Source organism: Mustela putorius, unplaced genomic scaffold (genome assembly GCF_011764305.1).
Source record: "Mustela putorius furo isolate JIRA1106 unplaced genomic scaffold, ASM1176430v1.1 tig00003858_pilon_pilon_pilon, whole genome shotgun sequence".
NCBI classification, from domain to species: Eukaryota; Metazoa; Chordata; class Mammalia; order Carnivora; family Mustelidae; genus Mustela; species Mustela putorius.
This window is the reverse complement of record NW_025422010.1, coordinates 13,512,320-13,530,505: the sequence shown is the minus strand read 5'-3', so window position 1 is coordinate 13,530,505 and position 18,186 is coordinate 13,512,320. Positions and strand designations below refer to the sequence as shown.

At 36.9% G+C, this 18,186-nt stretch overlaps 1 protein-coding gene across 3 annotated transcripts in view; it reads right to left on the bottom strand.

Annotated features, from left to right (window-relative positions):
- DLGAP1 (DLG associated protein 1) overlaps positions 1-18,186 on the bottom strand; it is an 871,327-nt gene that overhangs the window by 745,944 nt on the left and 107,197 nt on the right. For all 3 annotated transcript variants that reach the window (XM_013051420.2, XM_004742767.3, XM_004742768.3), the window contains exon 2: positions 1,760-1,903. The gene's annotated coding sequence lies outside the window, so the exon portion shown is untranslated. The remainder of the gene's footprint in view (positions 1-1,759; positions 1,904-18,186) is intronic.

The following is an 18,186-nucleotide window of genomic DNA, read 5'->3' as shown; positions in this document are numbered from 1 at the left end:
GCATATATTAATATTTTATTAGTAACTCCATAGAACATTCTGCTTCAAGGTCCACCAGTTAAAGACAACAGCAGCAAGCACACCAGAGGTAGATGAGAAAGTATTTACGAAGAATAATTACAATACTAACAGTAGAGGTATTGGTAATAGTTCACATGCATTGGTTATTTCTGTATCATATAGTAGACATCATTTAATACTCACAAAAATTATTGTAGATATTCTATTATTCTCATTTCAAAGATGAAAATATTTGGAAGGTAAATTACTCAATATCAAAATGCTACAAAAGTGGCAGATGTGAAATCATAGTTTAAAATACCAAGAATCTTCAAAAATATAATACATGCCAGATGTTAAAAAAAAATTCTACTCTTGAAAAATCATAGTAATGTCTTCCTAGGGTTGACTAGATAAGATAAGGAAAATTTAAGGTAGGAGAAATTACAGATGAGAAATGTAAATCCTCAGAGAAAATAGTATCAAGGACTAGCGAATCTATAAAAACCCTTAAAAATGTTTGCACAATCACTTAAGTATAGTCATTTATTGAACAACTTCTATTTAAGTCTAGTACTAAGTTCTTTTTGTAAATAAGCTCTTTGGCCGAAGTCATGGCCAAAAGTTGGCACAGTCCAAGTTCTAGCCACAGATTATTGTTCCTACAGCCCATATTCTCTGCCACAATGCTATGATCATGGGGCGTTTACATGCTTCGGTCTTCCCAGTTTCCATTTACCAGGTTTTGTTCACTAGGAAACTTTGGGGCTATCCCTTCCCTGCACTGAGCGTAAGATACTTGAAAAGTTGTTACAGGTTGAAGGTGAACACACATTCCAAGAAATCGAAGGGTCTAAATCCTCCATCTAAATATGCAACATCTTTCCATTTATGTCTAAGAGGTACTAACTTACCTGGAGTCTCAGATATGTGAGATTCAGAGTAACCTGAACGCTTGAGAAGCAAAACCTTTGGATGACCTGTATTTCTCAACACCTATCTACCCAAGATAAATTCACATCATGGCCAAAGCACCATTTCATCACTTAGCTTGTGTCTTCATGGCAGCTACTGGAGCTTCTAAGAGATGGCACGTCACCTATGCTCACTTAACCCCCTCTGGGATTGATTTCCTGCAGTAACTACTTCAATTTTGCCTTCTGATTCAACTTTACTCTCTTCTTACAATCCCAGTTCTATTTTTCTAATTAATCCCAACTGGAATGACTGGCAATTTCATATATTGGAGCAGAAAATTTTGACATTGAGGAAAAGATATCAGAAGCAAATTTACATGCATTTGAAGTACAGGTAAGGGAAGCTCACAGTTAGGGAAGGATCTGCATAAAGATAATCACAATAGGTACATTTTCATCATAACCCATTTCCAGGGGATAGCGTTCTCCATTTCACAGTTATTTTACAGCAATAAAAATAATGTAGATTGTAGCAATTACAGGTTTCATAAAACCGTACTGCAGTTCTATTTTACAAGAAGAATGCTTGTCATGAAACTCCCCTTATACTAAATGATAAGTCCCTATACTTTACGCAAGTAATAAAAATATCTCTAAATACATCAGCATATGCTTAGCTAATAATAAACATTTCAGTCCATATACCAATGCCTTTTTGTGGGAGCCTATTTTTTCCCCTCCACCATGTGTCTCTTTAGTTATAACCTTCCAAGGCAGAAATACTTCTAAGCAGGTCATGTCAGATATCATCAGCAAAGAGTAAATTATTCTGAAAGTCTTACCTGATCTTAGTGAGACGAGCGTAATCTGTTCCCCAACTCCATTAATCGGAGCTTATATCTGAGGAAACCAGACGTTTGCGGGTCCCAGGAAGAGATATCAGTAGCAGTCACTGAAAGTGCTCCAGAGTACCAATTCACAAAGTACTGAAACAGAGGGAAACAGAAAACAAGCACAAATCTGTTAACAGAGCTGCACAGTTACTTAGTTACTTTTTTCAGTATTAAACATACATACGTTAAACCACATGCACAACAGCCTCAGCCTCATCCTATCTTCAAAACAACAGTTCATTGGCAGGCTACTCTAGTCATCAAGAATGTGAGCTCTGGGTCCAACACCAAGACCTCACGTTACACCTCAGCCACCCATCTGCCTCTTGGGCAAGCTATGGACACCCTCTGCAGAAGACTGTGAAAAGGACAAATTAATACAAGTGCTTTTAACAGGGGCTCAGTAAAGAGTAGTTATTTTATCCCCCCCCCCTTTTTTCACTGTTCTCAGTGAAAGGAAAACAGAACACCCATTTATTGAACACATAATATAAAGCAGTGGGTGGTACTTTATAGAAATTATCTCACTTCATCTTCAGATGACATGCTATTAAATCTGTTTTGCAAATAAGGAAACCAAGATCTGGGGAATTAGTAATCTATCCATGTTAGACAACAAGAAAACAGTATAATTGGGACTTAAACTAGGTCTGTCTGATTTCCAAAGTCTTTGCTGAACCCCCATATTGGAGGGCTCATTTGGAGTATTTTGATGCTATCCAGAGCAAAACAGCAAAAGTATGAAATTTAACTCTTACTATTGTTTTCATATAAAATACTATTTTTTATAAACTTCCCTTAAGTTTACTTACACTGAGTTTTAGTAGATTGAATGCAACTAAAATTAGCCAATGAAATTTAGCACATGAAACACATTAGAACATTTAAAGAAATTTTTTTTCAAGATTTTATTTATTTTAGAGAGACAGCAAGTGTGCCCTTGTCCACTTGTGTGCTCCAGTAGGGATAAGGGCAGAAGAGGGATGGAGAGGAAAAGGGAGAGAACCCAAACTTGTGCTGAGCCTAGAGCTCGATCCCATGACCCCGAGATCATTACCTGAGCTGAAGCCAAGAGTCAGATGTTTAACTGACCGAGCCACCCAGGCACCCCCTCAAAGTAATTTTTCTATTTAACTCTAACATGAAAGATTGATTTATACTGACGATTACTACCATGGAAAGATAACTGATGAAAGACAACTTGTTCAAATTCCTATAGTCAAAATTACAGAAGAATTAAAGCTGTGTACTAAGGACCATTTGATAGATTTTCATTATAATAGTATCTTTTCTAAAAATCTGCCAACAGAAAAATATTTAGTCATATTCCCAGCACATCATCATTGCCATCACTAATAATACGGTTATCTTTTCCGGACTATTTCTCTATGCTGAGATTTTTCCTAGATATATAACGATACTATATTCTGTTTATTTATTTAACATTATAACAAGCAGTTCAAAGTTTTGTTTGTAAACATTTTATTAAATGTTTATTTAATAAACATTTATTTATTTATTTTATTAAATAGCACTACAGGGACATCTGGGTGGTTCAGTTGGTTAAGCGTCTGACTTGATTTTGGCTCAGGTCATGATCTCAGGGTTGTGAGATTGAGCCCCAAGTTGGGTTCTGTGCTCAGCAGGGAATCTGCTTGAGATTCTTTCCCTCTGCTCATTCACCCTGCGTGCATATATGCATATACTCTCTAAAATAAATTTTTTAAAAAAGTGAAATTTATCTAAAGTATATAAGGTATTATTTTTTAAATAAATCTTTTAAAAAATGCATTGTACATTTTAGATAAATTTCATTTTTTAAAATTATGGAATGTAAAACTATAATCCCTTATGACAATACCAAACTCCAAAAATTCTTTTAAGGATTTTTTTGTTTCTCATTTGGTAGGAAAATCTGATCTGAACTGATATGAAGCCACTTATTATTTAGAATGCTCAATATGAATATTCTTATAATTCACAATGAAGTTATGAATGGGTTTAACTCTGGGGTCCTACCCCAGAAAACCTTGGCTATGGGGGGAGGGCATTATGTAATATAGCCTAAATAACCTCCTGTTACTTTTCTAAAATCTAACAAGGTCTGATTTCCGAAAACTTTAGAATTTTTGATGAGCAGTTATGGACCTAAAATAGTAACAGGGTCTCATGTGGTGCTTAGCACTTGCCAGACATATTATTTTAACTGCTTTACATATAATAAGCCTCCTAACATCCTCCCAAAACAAGGTAGCTTTTAGATATATATTTTTTTTCTTAAGATTTTTTTTTCAAAGATTTTATTTATTTATTTGACAGTAGGCAAAGAGAGAGAGAGAGAGAGAAGTAGGCAGAGAGAGAGAGAGAGAGAAGCAGGCTCGGCTCCCTGCGGAGCAGAGAGCCCGATGCGGGGCTCGATCCCGAGATCATGACCTGAGCCAAAGGCAGCGGCGTAACCCACTGAGCCACCCAGGCGCCCCTTCTTAAGATTTTATTTGAGAGAGAGAGAACACAGGACTGGAAAGAGAGGGAGCAGGGAGCCCAATGGGGGCCTCGATCCCAGGACCCTGGGATCATGACCTGAGCTGAAGGCAGACGCTTAAATGACTGAGCCACTGGAGTGTTCTGGTAGATACCATCATGAATATCCTCTTACAGATGAGAGGAAACTGAGGAGACAGAGGAGACTGAGGCACAAGGAGCCTCAGTAACTTGCTTGATTCACATGGATAGGAAATAACAGACCGGCAGCCTGAATCCAGACAGCCTGACTCCAGCACCTGCATCCCAAGGCAACATTCCTAGACACTGGCTTCACTCTCAGAAGTAGAACCAAGACATCAACATGTTTAAGATCTCAATGTGTATGGATAGGCTGTCTTCTTAGAATATTTGTGCCAGTCATGACACAGAACAAGCAGTTTGATTTCATTGCTGTCATTGGTTGTGATTCATTCTCAATTTTTTCATACTTTGCAGGTGAAGAAAATTAACTTTATGGTTGGCTTTGATTTTGACTTGCTTTTGTGACCGTGATGATGAAAATGTTTGCATATTTTTGTTATCATGTTTGTTTTTTCTTTCAATTATCTTTGCACACCCTTTCCCTAGTTAGACATACTACTTACTGTCTACTGGTATCTTCCTGTTCCTTATGCGCACCTGCATGGTCCTGCTTGGGACTGGTCGGTATACTCATCTGCCTTGGCTGTTTTACACCTGTGGGAGAACCTTGGTAATTCTGAGGCCTGTGCATCTGGAAGAGCTCTTCTTTCAAAGCCCAAACAACCTGGAATGGCCTGATTTCCAACCATCGCTGCCCCGATGCCCCTTATCTGTCCCTCTTTTCTTCCATTGCAGCTTCTCCTGAGTCAGAAACATCCCACATCTCCAACAATTGGGCCTTTCAATGACTCCAGCCCATGAAGGTCATGCCTTTGAGCTTTCTAATGTTTTGCTCATTCTGGTCACCTACCACAATCACAGGCATTTTTCATTGTTGACTGAGGGAATAAATTTTGATCATTATGTGAAGAATTCATCTAACACTCCAACCCTCTGGTACTTTCTCATCACCTCTGCCAACCTTTGGCTTTAGAGAGAATGAAAAGCCAAAGCAATTTCTCTTTCAAATCCTCTTCAAAAAAAAAAAAAAAAATCTAGCAACATAAGCTGGAGATGAGAACCAATTCAATTGTTTTTCAGCCAGCCCTGCATGAGTATTTGGCGTGTGTGTGAAAGTATGTATGAAATGTATCATTCCAGAAGTATATAAAACACCATTTCATCACGTCATCACCACTACATGGGATTTTCGGTCTTTTTCATTTTATTTGTTTTTATTTATTTTTTTAAGATTTTATTTATTTGAGAGAGAACACATGCAGGAGTAGGGGGAGAGCGAAAAGCAGGCTATCCACTGAGCAGGGAGCCCAATGTGGGATTCAATCCCAGGACCCTGAGTTCATGACCTGAACTGCAGGCAGATGCTTAATCAAGTGAGCCACCCAGGTGCCTAGTCTTTTTCACTTTTCTAGGAGACATATCACCGACATATCACAGCATTACACTGTGGTTTCAATTTGCATTTTCTCCATAACTAGTGAAGTTTTTAAATTTGTTGACTATGTGGATGTTCCCTATTTTAAATTTCCAATGCAAAGTTTATAACTTTTTAATAGGTTGTCCACTTTAAAGTTATTTTAGTTGTTGAGTTTCTTTATATCATCCATAAAGGAGTCTTTTATTTCATATATATGTGTGTGTACACACACACACACACACACACACACACATATATATAAAAGCAAAATTGTGCAAATTAAGGAATGACAGGGATGAATTAACTATTGAAAAAAGGCGAAAAATAAGGAGGGACTACTTTACAGTGTAGTCTTATAAAAGATATCTTATAAAAAAACATCTTTGCTTTAAGTTTTAAAATATAGATAAAAAGGACAATTTTCTGGGAAGGATGTACTACCAAAGGTTAAAGAGACTAAAGAGGAAGTTATTAAAAGTCAATCTCCAAAAACAACCAGGCAGACAATGTCACAGTTGAAATCTAAAAAGCATTCAAAGACCAAATAGTCCCAACATTATAAATTGCCCCCATAGTTTCAAACACTATAAATTTGAAGCAAAAGAAAATTTGTTATTATGCCAGTGTAATGTTGAAGTGAGGAGAGAACTTCAAGCAGACTCCCCACTGATCACAGAGCCTGAGGCGAAAACAAGAGTCAATGCTTAACCGACTGAGTCACTCAGGTGACCCTAGAAGCATTTATACTCAGACCTTAAATAAGGTGAGAATGTATAGGAGGTCATTACTCACTATTGTAATGAAAAGTACCAGCAAAAGAACTTACACAAAATCAATTAAAGTTATAAGAATTGGTAAGGAGGGTGAAACTTTACTTACGAATGATGTGACATCTGGAAAATGCTTAAGAATCAGTAACAGTAGTACCTCAATAAATAGATTTAGTAAGTGATAGAATATGAAATTAGTATTCAGATACCTTTCACATATATTGCATTATAAATTGATAATATAACCAAACAGAAAGGGAAAGGAAAGAAAGTTAACCTAAGTAACTGTTAAACAAGTGTTTTGCTTGCTTACTGTAAGGTTATGCACATGCTTTATTGTAGTAAGAGGTATTTTTGTTTTTTTGTTTTTTAAAGATTTTATTTATTTATTTGCCAGAGACAGAGGGAGAGAGAGCGAGCACAGGCAGACAAAGAGGCAGGCAGAGGCAGAGGGAGAAGCAGGCTCCCTGCCGAGCAAGGAGCCTGATGTAGGACTCAATCCCAGGACCCTGGGGTCATGACTTGAGCTGAAGGCAGGTGCTTAACCAACTGAGCCACCCAGGCGTCCTGAGATTTGTTTTTCATAGTGGTATGAAATTGCAATTTGAAGTACTTTATGTGTATTTACAGACAAATAATGAAATCTATTGATGATAATGAGAGTGAGGTTTCTCACTGTTAAAAATCACTGGTAATGGAGGGATTTGCCAGAATGAACCCTGTGATTTTTGGAATGGAGTCAGATATATCAATGAAATCATATTTGGATTTTATGTATAGACATAAATAGGTATAAAAACAACACATGTGTGTATATGCTTGTTTGCATAGATGTACATATGTCCTAGCTCAGTTAGGTGAGAGGCCCTAGAAGAAATGATGAAGTTCAATGAGCACACTCAGCACCCAGATCTTGGTTTCTCAATACCCTACTTCAATAAAATGAACCAAAAATCCTTGGAGAAATGGTTGATTTCAGGAATGATGCAGAGAGAAGAATAACAGAATGGGGCAAGAGCAGCCAGCAAAATCTTGTAATTACAGAAAGAAAGCAAATGCTCAACATTTGATGATAGGTCAAAAGAATAAAGGACCCAGTCTAAAGGAGTTTCCAATGGCCAAACCTAGAATAAAGTGAAATAACTAGAGTGAATTTGATCTCCTGGAATAAATAAATATATTTGAGTCTATACTATAAATCAGTAATTACGTGAATAAATAAGGATGAGGCAACTTATTGAGTAGATTTCAAATGAATATAGAAGGAATGATGCAAGTAAAAAAAAAAATCATCTCACGAAAGAGTAGTAACTATTATAGAAGCAAGAATCACTGATAGAGGCTAATGTTACTGGGGAAAGTCTGTGAGAACACAGGATACTTAACATAGTCTAAAACGGTCTCTTCACAATATACTTATTAACTATAAAAATCATATATATATATATATATATATATATATATATATATATATATATGTCAGTGGGGAAAACTGACAGATTCCACCTCAATTAGGTAATCAACCTTGGTATCACAAGGAATGAAACATGTCAACATTATATACCTCCTGATATGAGGCACTGAGATTATCTCATCATTTCTGGTATTCCTGCCAAAAGGAGGAACCTAAGGGTCACCTGGGTGGCTCAATCAGTTAAGTGACCAACTTGGCTTTGGCTCAGGTCTTGATTTCTAACTCCTAAGACAGAGCCCTGCATGGGGCTCCTCACTCTGGAAGGAGTCTGGTTATCTCCATTTCTTTTTGCCCCTCCCCTCCCCCAATCACACGGTCTCCCTCTAAATAAATCTTAAAAAAAAAAAAAAATCAGGAACCTTAATTTAATCATGAACAAATGTTAGACAAACATAAATTCAGAGAAATTCCCCAAATTGAATGGTCAGCCCTCCTCAAAAATGTCAAGGTTATGAAGATACATGAAGTGTAAATTCCCCACCTCAAGGGAGAATAGATACAACAGCTAAACTCAATGTATAATCTTGGATTTGATCCTCAACTAGGAAAAGGATATTTATAGCACAACTGGCAAAATTTGAAAAGGCTTATGAATTGCATCAATATCAATTTCACAATTTTATAATTGTACCACAGTTGTTATATAAGATGTTGACACTTAGTGAACCTGGGTGATGGGTTTATAAGAACTCTTAGTAATACTTTGCGTAAGGTTCTGAAATTCAACTTACTTCGAAATGAATGTTTCAAGACATCCTAGAAGCATCTAGAAAAAAGACTAGCAAACTAGTCTTTAGTCAAAGATATTATCAAAGATAATAGATTAAAAAAAGAATGAATAAAAATGAATACAAAAGTCAATTGAGTTGAAACCAGGTTTATAATGAAAAAAAAAAAACTTTCTAGAAATTCTTAAGACATTAGGAAAAGAGAAATTTAGCAGTATCACATGAAAATAAGGGCATCTCTGCAATAAATATCAGGAAAAAAACCTTCAGGACAGTAAGTTACAAAACTGAAAAAACTCGGGAAAAACACCCACACATATACAGCTACCTAATTTATAACAAAGATGACATCTCAGTGAATGGGAAAAACAACGAACTGGATCTTTTCAATAAATAACTTGATAAGTTGAAAATGCATATGGGAAAAGAAATGGGTCTTGACCATTTTCTCATGCTTTACCCAAAACATAAAAATAATTCCAGATGGATTATAGACTAATACGAAAGGTAAAATGAGATAGCTTCTAGAAAAATGGCTCAAATTAAACCCTAGCGTTAGCAGATACAGGAAACGAAATTCACATGTGACTGGTCCAGTTTAAACTGGTTCACTTTCTTTAAAACATTGTGTAGGTAAAGGGGAACAAATGCAGAGTCTTTGATCAGCTACTGCACCCCTATGTACATTCTAGGGAATGTGCACACCAAAAGATGTGAATCAAAATATTCACAGTTATCATGCTTAGTGAAATAAGTCAAGCAGAGAAAGACAACTATCATATGATCTCCCTGATATGAGGAAGTGGTGATGCAACATGGGGGCTTAAGTGGGTAGAATAAGAATCAATGAAACAAGATGGAATTGGGAGGGAGACAAACCATAAGTGACTCTTAATCTCACAAAACAAACTGAGGGTTGCTGGGGGGAGGGGGTTTGGGAGAAGGGGGTGGGATTATGGACATTGGGGAGGGTATGTGCTTTGGTGAGTGCTGTGAAGTGTGTAAACCTGGTGATTCACAGACCTGTACCCCTGGGGATAAAAATATATGTTTATAAGATTGCCTTATGTCCTAACATACTTTCATGACTTAAATGCAGTATCGATGTAATATTTACTTTTATCAAACACTATGCTAATGGCACATATTATATCATAAAGATTCTAAAACAAACAAAAAATATATATATATATGTTTATAAAAAAATAAATTAAGGGACGCCTGGGTGGCTCAGTTGGTTAAGCAGCTGCCTTCGGCTCAGGTCATGATCCCAGCGTCCTGGGATCGAGTCCCGCATCGGGCTCCTTGCTCAGCAGGGAGCCTGCTTCTCCCTCTGCCTGCTATTCTGTCTGCCTGTGCTTGCTCTCGCCCTCTCTCTCTCTGATAAATAAATAAAATCTTTAAAAAAAAAAAGGAGTAAGTAAATGTACTTTAAAAAAAAAAAAAAAAAAAAAAATAAAAAAAAAAAGTAATGAGTGAATAAATAAATAAATAAATAAAAATTTTCTAAAAAAAAATCTTCATAGCTTTTTGACTCCTGAAAGCCAAAAACCACCAACAAAGCAAATTTTCATCAATAATAGAACTGATTAATATATTATGCTCCATTTGGAAAACTGCTCTCTAGACAAAGGGAATTAAAATATTGCTGCCTATAACACCATCAATCCTACAGAGATAATATTCAGTAACAACAAAAACAAAAATTGAGGGGCGCCTGGATGGCTCAGTGGGTTAATCCTCTGCCTTCGGCTCAGGTCATGATCTCAGGGTCCTGGGATTGAGCCCCATGTCGGGCTCTCTGCTTGGCAGGGGGCCTGTTTCCTCCTCTTTGCCTCCTCTCTGCCTGTCTCTCTGCCTACTTGTGATCTGTCTGTCAAATAAATAAATAAATCTTAAAAAAAATTTGAGCATAGAGTATTACATCTATATAAAATTCAAAAAACTGGTGATACCAATTTTTTAGTGGGAAAATGTCTTATAGTGATTACCTCCAGGGACGTTAATTAGGAAGTATGACACAGGAGTTCTTTGGGCTAGAGATAATATTTTGTACCTCTCTATGGTATCAAAGTATGGCTGGGTAGCAGCCATCATCTTCACTAGGCTGTACACTTAAGATTCATGTGGTTTACTTTGTGTAGGTAATAATTCAGTGAATTTCTTTGTCCTGAATGTATCCTTTTATCTCAATTTTCATAGATTAAACATGCTATATTCTCAGACAGAGCTTTCCAAAGGAGGCAATTAAAACCAAGTATTAATTTATGAGAATACATTCTTCCATAAAATAACAGAAGAAAGGAAAAGCACTATTTTCTATCTTTCAACCCCTCTGCTGAAAATGGATGTTTTAGTTATCCGTTTACTACTTTGTAGAGCAAGAAAAGATAATATCCTGATTTTTACTATAAATGCTGACTATTCTGTTACAAAGTGTTTATTTCTTCTCAAAAATGGCAGGAGATATTAGATACTGGTAAATACTGCAGACTTAGCACTAGCTTAGAAAAATATTTTTAATTTCTGTGTACCAAACTGATTGTTTTGAAAACATTTTAATGAGGCATTGTATTTTTCTAAACTAACAATATACTTCCAGCTTAGCTATACAAAGGTGCTAATGCAAAACCATGTATTTCCATTTTCCTCAACATCAAATTGCAATGACAATAACATTTTCCTTCAATAATGATAGAATTTCTAGAATTTTCCATCTCTAACAAAATCAACTAGCAATAGTGAGTTTGAAATCTCAACTGCCATCATCCATAATTTTCCCTGAAAGTCCCATTTAAAAAACAATGAACATACCATCCTTTAATGATTTCATATCCTGTTCTGAAAGACAATTATAACTAAATCATAATTGACATATGAAACATGAGTACTAGCCATACAAGTACTGATTTCTACAGATAGAATGTCAGATGTTTAGGATCTCCATTAGCCACTACACTGCCCACAGGGCCTATAATACCTGTATGGCCAGTTATCAATATATTGTTTTTCTAAATTCTAAAGGTAACACCCTTAAAGCCAAAGGAAAAATGTTAATTATGACAATACCTTGTGTTAAGAGAAAGCTGGAAAATACATATATATTCAATTTTAAAAAGCAAAATGATATAAATTAAATCTGGCAATTGGGATATGTTCCAATTATCTAGAGAATGTCCTCATGTACCACCTTTCTGTTTAACACCATTTCTAAGTAAATGAGGTATTACTGCACATGCATACAATGACATTTACAGATCAAGGGAAAAAAAAGAGGTACTGCAATAGGACCATAGTCATATTTCTTTTAGAACCTTAATAAAGTTTTATGACGTACAAGTATTTTTTTGTCCATTATACGGTACAGGACCTTTTTGACTTTTGTTTAATTCTAATCATACAATAAATATTCTCCGTTCCTCTGAATTTAACTCTTCCCATTGCTATTACCAAAGTTTCAATTTGTAGGTTTCATCTAACTACTGAAGCATGATCAGAACCCAAATAGAGCCATATTATCTTACTAACTAATGCTCTTCAAGAGATTTAGAAATTAGTATTGACCATGCTACAGAAAAAACGACCACTGAAATCACAGCCCTAATACACACTTAAGTGAACACACTCATATACCCATTTCTCTTAGTAGGATTTTAGCAAAAGACGGGGAAGATAACCGAAATTGCCTGTGCAAAAACAAAAGATTACACTGGTTCGTAACTATATTAAAATTCTACCTCAGCAGATAGTCACAAGCTCTAGCCTCAGGATTCTGAGAGTGATGTACACACAACACAAAGAAATATTGAAGAATTACATAATCCATTCTTCAACCAGTTGTTAGCTTGTTTGCTGTAGATTTAAACACTGCCACAGGCTTCTAGTGGTTGGCAACTCACACTGTGGGAAATGTCACTGGGCTTTGCTACCCTACTAGCTGTGCTCCACAGAGCAGAAAATTAAGCTTGACACATTTGGGGGAGGAGTTTTCTGTTTGTAAGAATTTACAAAAATAGCCATACTTATTCATTCCAGGGTCACATTTGTAAGTTCTTAGTAGCTCTGAGATAAATTTAATTTTATTACACATGCTAAAATTAAAATCTTAGGTCATTCTCACTTAAAATCTAGCTAATTGTCGCTTAGGTAAATAGACTGGTTTCTAGCTTTAAAAGATACATATACATACAGTACTGCAAAATACTTAAAAATCCATACCAACTGAAAATAAACTGAAGAAAAATATGTATCTAAAATCATGCATTTCTGCTCCAGTTTATTCTGATTTCCTTTAAATAATGACAAATCTGAGCAGCTAATTGTATATCAAAATATGAATCTCATTCTGAATAACCTAGATTTAATGTACAAATGGAACTGTTAGATACTAGATTCAAATTTTATTTTATGCATTTCTTTTGACTATGGTAAGATTTAAAACTAATTATCCTTTAGTTTGTGTCAGCATATTTGAAATGTTCTTTATTTCATTCTATTTTAAGTAGAATCATATATCACCAATTGCTGCACTTACTCACAAATCCTAAATAAAACTATGAGGTCCTGGGGTGCGTGGGTGGCTCAGTCATTTAAGTGTCTGTCTTCAGTACAGGTCATGATCCCTGGGTCCTGGAATGGAGCCCTGTGTTAGGCTGTCTGCTCAGTGGGGAGTCTGCTTCTCCCTCTCCCCTATCCCTCTCCACCGGTCTCTTGCACAAGCTCACTCTCATTTATTCACTCTAGCAAATAAATAAAATCTTAAAGAAAACCTAGAGGAGCCTGATTGGCTCACTCAGCTAAGCTGCTGACTCTTGGTTTCTGCCTCAGGTCATGATCTCTGGGTTGTGCAAGCCAGTCTCACATTGGGCTCCACACTAAGTGTGGAACGTGTTTAAGATTCTCTCTCTCTCACTCAAAAACAAACAAACAAATAAATAAACAAACAAACAAGATTCTCTCTCTCCCTCTGCCCCTCCCCACACTTGCACACTCTCTAAAAAACAAAACAAACAAAACAAAACAAAACAAAAAACCTATGAAGTCCTGAAAGGTGCACACAGTATGATCACCAATGAAGAAAAATATTTATAGTGCTGCTTCTAGAAAAATTTGCCCAACTTTTTCAATAACATCAAACCACATATTTAATCACTCAGAGGCATTTGCCAACTTCATCAAAATGAAGACACACCTCTTGTCTCCTGCCAGATTTCTTTCTTACCCGACTTTGGCTGTTCTCTCATGGAACTTTTAAAAGGAGAATCTTATGCTTCCAGGCTCTTTCTGCAATATTCCAGGCCCATTTTAATATGCATGCCAAACACAGTGGCCTTCAGAGAAAAGTGTTTCCATATTTCTCCATTTCCTCAGCACCTTACCCTCCTGTTTGTGCAAAGTTAGTCTCTCTCAACATTTCTTTCTCTTACCATGCCTTGGAAAGCCATCCTTTCTGCCTTCTAGAAGTCCTATTGATCAAGCTAATGCCATTCAGTTAGCATCTGCTAAGTCAAAGTCACCGCTCTTAAATGGCTGTGATGAACACACATACACACAGATCACAGGGCAGCTTCCTTTAAACAAAGAAAAATGCCCTGTGATTCCTGTTTTATAAAGTAGCCCCTGATGCCTGAGAAGTCTCCTGGCAGTCAAACATCCACTTACCTACACAGGACATCTCTCTTTTCCTTAAGATTTCCATTTGAATTAAGAGAAATCAAAATTCCCTTTCCCCAATAACCACCACCTAGAATTCTGTGGACACTCTTGCCTTTTCCCTGAAAACATATGCTCATGACCAGTATTTCATGGAAATGTCTAAGCCCATCTTCTTACTTGATTTTATGTTTCCTTATCAATGATGCTCTGTATGTCACTCTCCATTATTTTTGTATAGGTGGTTGTAGATTCATGAAGAGGGGCTCCTTGTGACTTTTTTAGTCCTTGGCACAATTAAACATTAATGTCCTCTGTGATTATGAGGATTATCTGCCTGGAATTAGAGATGTTCCTTTACTCATTCCTGTTAAGTGTTCTGAGCACAACTAAAGGCCGTGTATCAAGAACAGGGGAAGGAACTGCAAGAAAGTAAATATTTGAATAACAATCTGCACTCTCAGAAAACTCTGTTTTTAAATGTTCTATTATAAATCAGGAGTTGATAGTATTTAAATTATAAATCATCACACACCAAAGCTTTCTGGTTTTTAACTGTTTGCTCTCTACTTCCAGAACACTTGGCTGCTCATCTCCTATTTTGTTTTGCTTTGTTTTGTCTTGTTTTTCCTTTCTTTAGGTCTCAGAGGTTGCAATGGCTCAATATAGGCTTCCCCTGGAGCAGGGGGCAACAAGTCACAATGCCTCATTGATCAACCTTCCTTGCGGAGCTGACATGTTTCAAATGACCTGAAGTGGCTACATCTGTTCAGTCAAGTTATTACAAGAAACATCAAGAGGGAGCCCCTCTTGTGGAGCAAAAAAACCACAGCACAGCCTCCTTCAGGTTCTCCAAGAGGCTGCAGGATCCAGCTACTGGCACTTGTCAGATTTCCCTTTCTCCATCACTAGGAGAAAGGGAAATCCCCTCTTCATTGTGAAAGGCTCTCTCTGCAGCTTTTTGCACCCCCCCCCTTTTTTTTATGATGAACAAATTTGGCTTAAAGAAACCTATTTTCAGACAAAAAATGAAAAACATTTTATGTCCTAAGATGTGGAAACCTTGAAACTTTGTATTTTAAATTTATATTTAGATATTTATATATTAATACAGTTTATGTACTTAAATCTTTTTTCCCTACTATGTTTTTCAAGTTTTTTTTTTTTTTTTGTCATGCAGTTTAGTGGTGGGCTCACCAGTTTTTAATGAGCTTCTATCAATGTATAGGCACTCTGAAGTTATATATTCTCTGTCCCTGTGACAAAAAGATCTATAGATTAAAAAATTTTCACATTAACTCGGGGTGCTTGGGTGGCTCAGTTGGTTACGCATCCGACTCTTGATTTTGGCTCAGGTCATGATCTTAGGGTTGTGAGATGGAGCCCCACATCCGGTTCCACACTGGGTGTGGGGACTGCTTAAGATTTTTTCTCTCCCTCTGACCCTGCCCACCCATCTCAAATAATAAATCTTAAAATACATGAACTCCAATTTGTAATTCTTAGGTTGTTGCCAAATATCACACATTTCACCCTACATAGAGTTTGAGCAGTTTTAGTGCCCAGATGTGTATTACTCAAATGTATTAAGTTTTCAGGCAAGGAAATAGAAACATTCACTCTCTATTGCTCCCACTGGTGACAAGTGTGGAGGCTCTGCACAAAGCATTAGCTCACTGGTCTTCATGTCACAGAGCAAAAAGATCTCCATACGTCCTTATCTATTAAGCATAACCTTTCTTAAAACCAACATCACATCTATTTGCATACGTACTCAAAACTTCAAAATATGGGCTAGGTTTTAATAATATTCATGTTACCTAAGAAGAGTCTGGAGATATAGGTGGGCTCCCAACTCTGCAATTACGGTCCTTAAAAAGAAATGTCTCCAGCCAGATGGCCAAAAGACACATGAAAAAGTGCTCCACATCACTCAGCATCAGGGAAATACAAATCAAAACCACAATGAGATACCACCTCACACCAGTCAGAATGGCTAAAATTAACAAGTCAGGAAATGACAGATGCTGGTGAGGATGCGGAGAAAGGGGAACCCTCCTACGCTGTTGGTAGGAATTCAAGCTGGTGCAACCACTCTGGAAAAGAGCATGGAGGTTCCTCAAAAAGTTGAAAATAGAACTACCCTATGACCCAGCAATTGCACTACTGGGTATTTACCCTAAAGATACAAATGTAGTGGTCCGAAGGGGCACGAGCACCCAAATGTTTATAGCAGCAATTTCCACAATAGCCAAACTATGGAAAGAACCTAGATGTCCATCAACAGATGAATGGATAAAGATGATGTTGTATATATACACACAATGGAATACTATGCAGCCATCAAAAGAAATGAAATCCTGCCATTTGCAACGACGTGGATGGAACTAGAGGGTATCATGCTTAGTGAAATAATTCAATCGGAGAAAGACAACTATCATATGAGCTCCCTGATATGAGGAAGTGGAGATGCAACCTCCTGATATGAGAAGTGGGCTTTGGGGGATAGGAAAAGAATAAATGAAACAAGATGGGATCAAGAGGGAGACAAACCATAAGAGACTCTTAAACTCACAAAACAAACTGAGGGTGGCTAGGGGGAGGGGGGAAGGAAAGGGAGGTGGGGTTTTGGACATTGGGGAGGGTATGTGCTATGGTGAATGCTGTGAAGTGTGTAAACCTGGCGATTCACAGACCTGTGTCCCTGGGGCTAATAATATATTATACATTTATAAAAAATATAAAAATATATTAAAAAAAAGAAAAAAAGAAATGTCTCCTAATGCATTCATCAGAGTGGCTAAAATCAGTGACAACACAAAATGCAGGCCAGGGTATAGAGAACCTGGGTCACTCATAGGTTGCCAGTGGGAATGTAAAATTACATAGCCACTCTCAATATGATCTGGCAGTATCTCATCAAACTCAACATGGGTGATGGGCATTAAGGACGGCACTTGTTGTGATGAGTATTGGGTTTTATCTGTAAGTGATGAATCACCAAATTCTATTCCTGAAACTAATCCTACACTCTATGTTATCTAATTAGAATATAAATTTTAAAATGAAACCATACATATACGACTACATACACTCAACATGCACTTAACACAAAAACCAGCAATTGCACTCTTGGGCATTTGTCTCAGAGAAATGAAAAGCTAGGTTCACCTAAAAACCTGTGCACAGTTGGGGTAACTGAGTGGCTCAGCTGGTTAAGGATCTGACTCCTGATTTCAGCTCCAGTCATGGTATCAGGATCATGAAATGGAGCCCTGTGATGGGCTCATGCTCTGCACAGATTCTGCCTAAGACTATTTCCCTCTCCTCTGTCCCACCTCCCTGCTTGCGCTCATTGTTTCTAAAATAAGCATATTTCACACAAACAAACAAACAAAAAAAGCCCTACACAATTTTCATAGTGATTTTGTCATAAGAACCCCAAACAGGAAAAGCCTAAATATTCCTCAATGGGTATAAAAGGCCATGGAACACCATTCAGCAATAAAAAGGTATTCAGTACCATTAGGCAAAACAGCTTGTATGATTCTCAAGAGAATTATGCTGAGTGTAAAGAGTCGATCCCAAAGGTTAAATACTGCATGATTCTATTTACGTAATATTCTCGAAATAACAAAATTATAGAAGTAGAGAACAGTGGATGCAATGGGTCAGGGATGAAAGATATATAGCTTTAAAGTAGTAGCACA